We start from the raw sequence: 6,103 nt of genomic DNA, 5'->3' as shown, positions 1-6,103 counted from the left end.
GACGCCACAGCTGGAACCTGGGTTGGTCTGTGGGTTCAGGGCTCGCCGAAATGCCAACCTACGGTTCCACCTTTGATCTTTCCGCTGGCCCTTCCGTGCTTGGTATAAAGATCCTTCGCCGCCCACTTTATTTTAATAGATGCTCTCCTGAGGTCTCCGTTTGCCGGTATTTATATTTCTCTCACGCCAACTTCACTGTAATACATTTATGTACTGAGGTGAAACTTACTAAAGCGCATTGGTCATTACGGGACTCATATATAAGGCCCTTGCGGACTATGTATCACCGCTTTGTTTCCAAGGGGATGCCATTAGAGATCATAATCATGGGTGACACATCGCTTCCTTGGCTTTGTTGACGGGCACGACAAATCGTTTTTTTTTTTGCGTCTAGAACGTTATGCACAGCAAACGCCCACTCCGTTGGCGACGCGGAAGCACTCATGCAAGGAAAACGGTGTAGTAGAGATGTTCCGAGATACGCAGAGGGCAACAAATTTTCATGAACCCTAGCTTAGCGTTACATTGCTGCGCTGGCCACTGTCGTTGGTGCAAGTAAGCACCTAGCACACTATGCAAAGCAGCCGGTCACCTTCTGATTGCAAAGTCAGTGAAAGAGGTAAAGAATGTTTTTATTATAAATTTGAGCCACAAATGGGCTCTGCCTATGTCCCACGACTGTTTTTAATGAAAAAATAACTTCCTTCTTGATATGTACACCTGTTCATCCCATTACAACAACAGGTTTTCGACTATAGGCATCTCTATATGCCTCAATCCCTACTGTCATTTTAGTGCTCCCACTAGAAATATAATTTCAACAGAAAATTATCTGACACCTTTTGACTTGGAGTTTAGTACTGTGCCTGGGGTATAGCTTCGACAAAATGCACAAAAAAAATAATTTTAAAATTTTATCAGCCCTAATGGTGTCCCATACATTTGTGTACTGTGCTCTCAAAAGTTTGTTATTGTTCTTCTCCACTCGAAAGCACTTGTGCTGATAGTACTGTTTGTCAGTTGGAGGATGTCTCATCACCTGCTTTGAAGCCTCTCTTACAATATTCTGATACACTAGTTAAGTTCTACTCTGTTAATGAGATAAAAATGAAAGTGTAGGCTTTGGATGGTAACATTTTCCATTTAGCAATGAAGTATAAATGATGTCCAGAACATGCCTCTTGGGTAATGCATCAGTGAATTATTGAGGCAGCACTTCTTACAATTCACAGATTAAGTCATGGAATGCTTTGCATGCAATGCAAGGTCAAAAATTGTGGCTAGAAATCAGTGCACACTTTAGCAGTATGCTGAGCTGGGCTAGTTAGTGCATGCTGAAGGGAATTGAACAGTGCAATAGACGAGACATATTTGCATATGACAGCACTGTGCCTATTGTTTACACTATATGTCCAGTCTTTTGTGCTGTTTCATTTACTTCAATGTGTAGACCTTCACTACAATAATAATGCTATCTCATTAAATTTGGGCCGTTAGTAACATTGTGAACAAATGCACTATGCATTTCTTGTTATTAATGTGTGTGTATGCATGTACTTGCATGCATGCGTGTGTACTTTGTGGTTGTTACAAGTCTCTTTGATTACTATTAAAATTGGGAGATTACAGACAAACTAATTTTTGCTAACCAACCTTTATAGGAGTGGCAGACATCAGAAGTTGTGCTACCTAACTAAATTAAGTCATTAATAACTAAATTTAAGCAGTTATGTTAGGAGGCATGTTAACATGAAAGTGTAGATTTGAATATGTTCGGTAGTTGAGGAATAACCATTGCTGGAACTTCTGTGCCTTATTAAACACACTACTTTCTTGAAATAAGCTCAAAATTTGAAACAAAATACATTGCTCTTCCAATGAGCAGTTTTCATTACACCATTTTCTGTCAGCACATAAACATATTAACTGGAAGACTTTGCAAAACTTTGATAATTATTTAACCTATTGGCAATTATTCCACAAATTCTGACGTCCACTGCTGCTATGTAGCTTGGCCTGCAAAAATTATAATTTGACTCAAATCTCCTATTTCTCATAACGTGAAACAGACATAGCAGAAGCACACAAGATGAGTGTGTGTGTCAACGTGTGCATATTATAGAAAACTTAACACTACGTATACAGGGTGTTCTTTTTTAGCTGCACCAATCTTTTTTTTAATTTCATGTGGTAGATAGCACAATTCTAACCCTTGATCTAAACTACTTGATAAAGTGGGCATTACTTCTACAAGAAATAAGAATGCCTGACTGAATAATTAACTTTATTCTAATTAACTTCTTGTTTGTTACTTTATGGCGCCCATTTCAATTGACAAATTGTAGCTGGTGAGATTGCAATGCGTATCCACTTGGAACACATTATCAGGACTAGCCCAGTTTCGAGATATGAATTTTCAAATGTCCAATGAAATTCATTGATGTTCCAGTTACCTTCGTGCGTCAATGCATAGAACAGTTTTTATAAGTAAGTGGAACAAAAGTGAATTTTTACGGCAAGTTTGATGCCACATATCTCGAAACTGGTGCCATCCTCAGAATTTGTTCCCAAGCAGATATGCCTTTCAAACTCACTGGTTACATTTTGTAGATTTGGAATGCCCACAAAGAGAGGGTGGTGCAAACGTAGACATGGCCAGCAAGGGTCAAAGTGCAGTGTCTGTTCTTATCAGCTTAATATCTGATATGGGTTCTATTTGGACCCAAGCTATTAAACTTATTTTTGCAAGTTGCCGGAGTGCTTGAAGCCTGCTTCACCAATACTTTTGTGCAATATTTTTGTGTGTACCTTAATGTGGCAAATATGCTGCAGTGAGGGTTGTCAACGCATGTGTGAATGTACCACTGTTTGAGCATAGGAAAAATAGAAGTAAGAATATTGGGCCTCTCAAATTAGCAAATTAGTTAAAAGACCAGGAGAATAATTTAAAGATACATTTAGAGACGTGTATCTGCCTTAAATACTGCATCTTTAAAATCAACATCGTCATCATCAACCTGTTTTATGTCCACTGCAGGACGAAGGCCTCTCCCTGTGATCTCCAATTACCCCTGTCCTGCGCCAACCGATTTCAACTAGCGCCCGCAAATTTCCTAATTTCATCGCTTCACCTAGTCTTTTGTTGTCCTCGATTGCGTTTTTCTTCTCTTGGTACCCATTTTGTAACCCTAATGGTCCACCGGTTATCTAACCTATGCATTGCATGGCCTGCCCAGCTCCATTTCTTTCTCTTAATGTCGATTAGAATATCAGCCGTTTGCTCTCTGATCCAAACTGCTCTCTTTCTTTCTCCCCTTTAACGTTACGCCTAACATTCTTCGTTCTATCACTCTTTGCATGGTCCTTAACTTTTTTCCCAATCAAGCTTCTTTGTCAGTGTCCAAGTTTCTGCCCCACATGTCAGCACCGGTAAAATGCGCTGATTGTACACCTTTCTTTTCAATGACAATGGTAAGCTCCCAGTCAGGAGCTCACGATGTCTGCCGTATGTGATCCAACCCATTTTTATTCTTCTGTGAATTTCCTTTTCATGGTCAGGGTTCCCTGTGATTAATTGACCTAGGTAAACGTACTCCTTCACAGACTGTAGAGGACAAATGGCGATCCTGAACTCTTGTTCCTTTGCCCGGCTATTTATCATTATCTTTGTCTTCTGCACATTAATCTTCAACCCCACTCTTACACTCTCTGTTAAGGTCCTCAATCATTTGTTGTAACTCGTCTGCATTGTTGCTGAATAGAGCAATGTCATCGGCAAACCGAAGGTAGCTGAGATATTCGTCATCGTTCTTTACTCCTAAGCCTTCCCAGTTTAATAGCTTGAATACTTCTTCTAAGCATGCAGTGAATAGCATTGGAGAGATTGTGTCTCCCTGTCTGACCCCGTTCTTTATAGGTATCTTCCTACATGTGTAGAATTAAGGTAGCTCTGGAATCTCTGAATTTTCCCAGGTACATAAGCGGTCTGTACTCCTTGATTGCGTAGTGTATCTATGACTGCTGGTATCTCTAGTGAATCAAATGCCTTTTCGTAATCTATGAAAGCCATATAGAGAGGCTTACTGTACTCTGTGGATTTCTCGATTACCTGATTAATGACACGGATGTGATCCATTGTAGAGTATTCCTTCCTGAAGCCAGCCTGTTACCTTAGTTGAATGAAGTCCAGTGTTTCCCTTATTCTATTGGAGATAATTTTGGTGAATATTTTATATAATACTGGGAGTAAGCTAATGGGCCTATAATTTTTCAGGGTTTTAATGTCTCCCTTTCAGTGGATTAGTATAATGCTTGCATTCTTCCAGTTTTCTGGGACCCTTGCGATCGATAGACACTTCGTATAAAGAGCCGCCAGTTTTTCAAGCATTACGTCTCCTCCATGTTTGATTAAATAGACTGTTATTCCATCTTCTCCTGCCACTCTTCCTCGTTTCATGTCTTGCAAGGCCCTTCTGACCTCATCGCTAGTTATAGGAGGAGTTCCTGTGTTCTGTTCATTACTGTTTCTAATTGAGGTATCCTGACTCCTCTGGGTATTGTACAGGTCAGTATAAAATTCTTCCGCTGCTTTTACTATATCTTCGAGATTTTTGATGATATTTGATGATACCCTGCTTATCTTTTAATAGTTATATAACTAATATTAATATTATACTATATATAATATTAATGGTTATATTTTAAAACAAAATATAGCATAACCTTGGAAATTGCGATGCATAAAACCACACTTAACAGATTATTCAAATGTATGGTGATATTCATTTCTTGCATTCTTTGCCACTTGCTTAGCAACTGCACAATTCCTTTTTTGATAAATCTTGGAGAAGTTTACTGAAAGAAACATATAAATCCACTTAAATGTCCTCAGATGTTGAGAAATTTTTCATGTTGACGAAGTGGTCTAAGGGTACCGTATGTGAGGAGGGAGGGACTGTCAAGCAACACATCCCACTCAAGCACAAGCTATCTTCCCTCAGATATTGTGGGATCTGGCATTGTCATGATGAAAAGCAATGCTTCTTTTAATTTAAGAACTCTGCCCTTCTCTCCTAGATTGTTGTGCATAACTAATTGAATAAGCAACAGTAGTTTGCATAAATTGACTATTACATTGTTTTCAGTAAAGGATTTCTTGGGGAAAGGTTTGTGGTCATTGTTTTTACACAGCTGGCCACTTATGGGAGGCAGTGATAAAGGTTGCAGTCACTGAACTTTTGTAGAACTGAAATGTGTTGTTGGTTAATATATGCAGCTTTTTAGAAATGGTCATGAGTTCAGACATTTATAGATTGAATAGACTATCCACATACTAAGCACTTGGATGGTAGTTCTCATTACTTTCCTTAATTTTGTTAGAACTACCAGAGGTTATCTTGCCACTTCTGTGTTTGTGGTCTTCAAAAGTAAAGCGAAATGAGTGAAAAAAATTTAATGGAGCAGGCAAGCAAAACCTTTCAGTTGGAATGTTATTCCAAATGTCAGAAAAATATTTTGAATGAATCTCTGTGAGTGAACATCTGAATTGCTTCATGCTTATGCAATCCGTAAGGAGTCATTTTCTTAGAGTGTAAAAGAATTAAGATGAGTTGGAGCACACTTTTGCAGAAGCAGTGTCCCCTTGTTTTTAGTGGTGTGTGGATGTTTCAGATCACAAATATTGAATTGAATAGTATTTGCTGTTTGATTTGTATTTGATTTATGAATTGATTATTAAAAATTATGGAATAATAATTTATTTTGATTATGTAAAGAATAACATTTATTGTGGCCTCAAAGAAGAGAAGGGGTAGGAACTGAGGACTATTCTGAATAAGTCTGCTGAAGGGAAGCTGTGGTTGCTATACATGAGCGCTAGTTCTTGAGCAAACACAGGGGTCAGAGGTGTTTGATTTTGGCAAAACAATTTATTATTTGGCCACTTGCATGATGTATCAATCATTTTAAAACAATGTGCAGTGCTTTAGTATTACACTTTTCTCCTTGAACAAACTCAACATTTTCCATGGCTCCAGATGTGCTATTCCAAATTTCTTTTTTTCATTACTGTCATTGCCATGGCATACCACGATAACTAAAAGTA

At 38.5% G+C, this 6,103-nt stretch overlaps 1 pseudogene; it reads left to right on the top strand.

Annotated features, from left to right (window-relative positions):
• Nucleotides 1-2,651: 2,651 nt before the first annotated feature.
• On the top strand, nt 2,652-2,833 carry LOC142566436 (U2 spliceosomal RNA; annotated as a pseudogene).
• Nucleotides 2,834-6,103: the final 3,270 nt, after the last annotated feature.

The sequence above is a fragment of the Dermacentor variabilis genome, unplaced genomic scaffold (assembly GCF_050947875.1).
Source record: "Dermacentor variabilis isolate Ectoservices unplaced genomic scaffold, ASM5094787v1 scaffold_12, whole genome shotgun sequence".
In the NCBI taxonomy this organism is placed as follows: domain Eukaryota; kingdom Metazoa; phylum Arthropoda; class Arachnida; order Ixodida; family Ixodidae; genus Dermacentor; species Dermacentor variabilis.
Note: the sequence above shows the minus strand (reverse complement) of the source record. Positions and strands in the feature narration are given on the sequence as shown.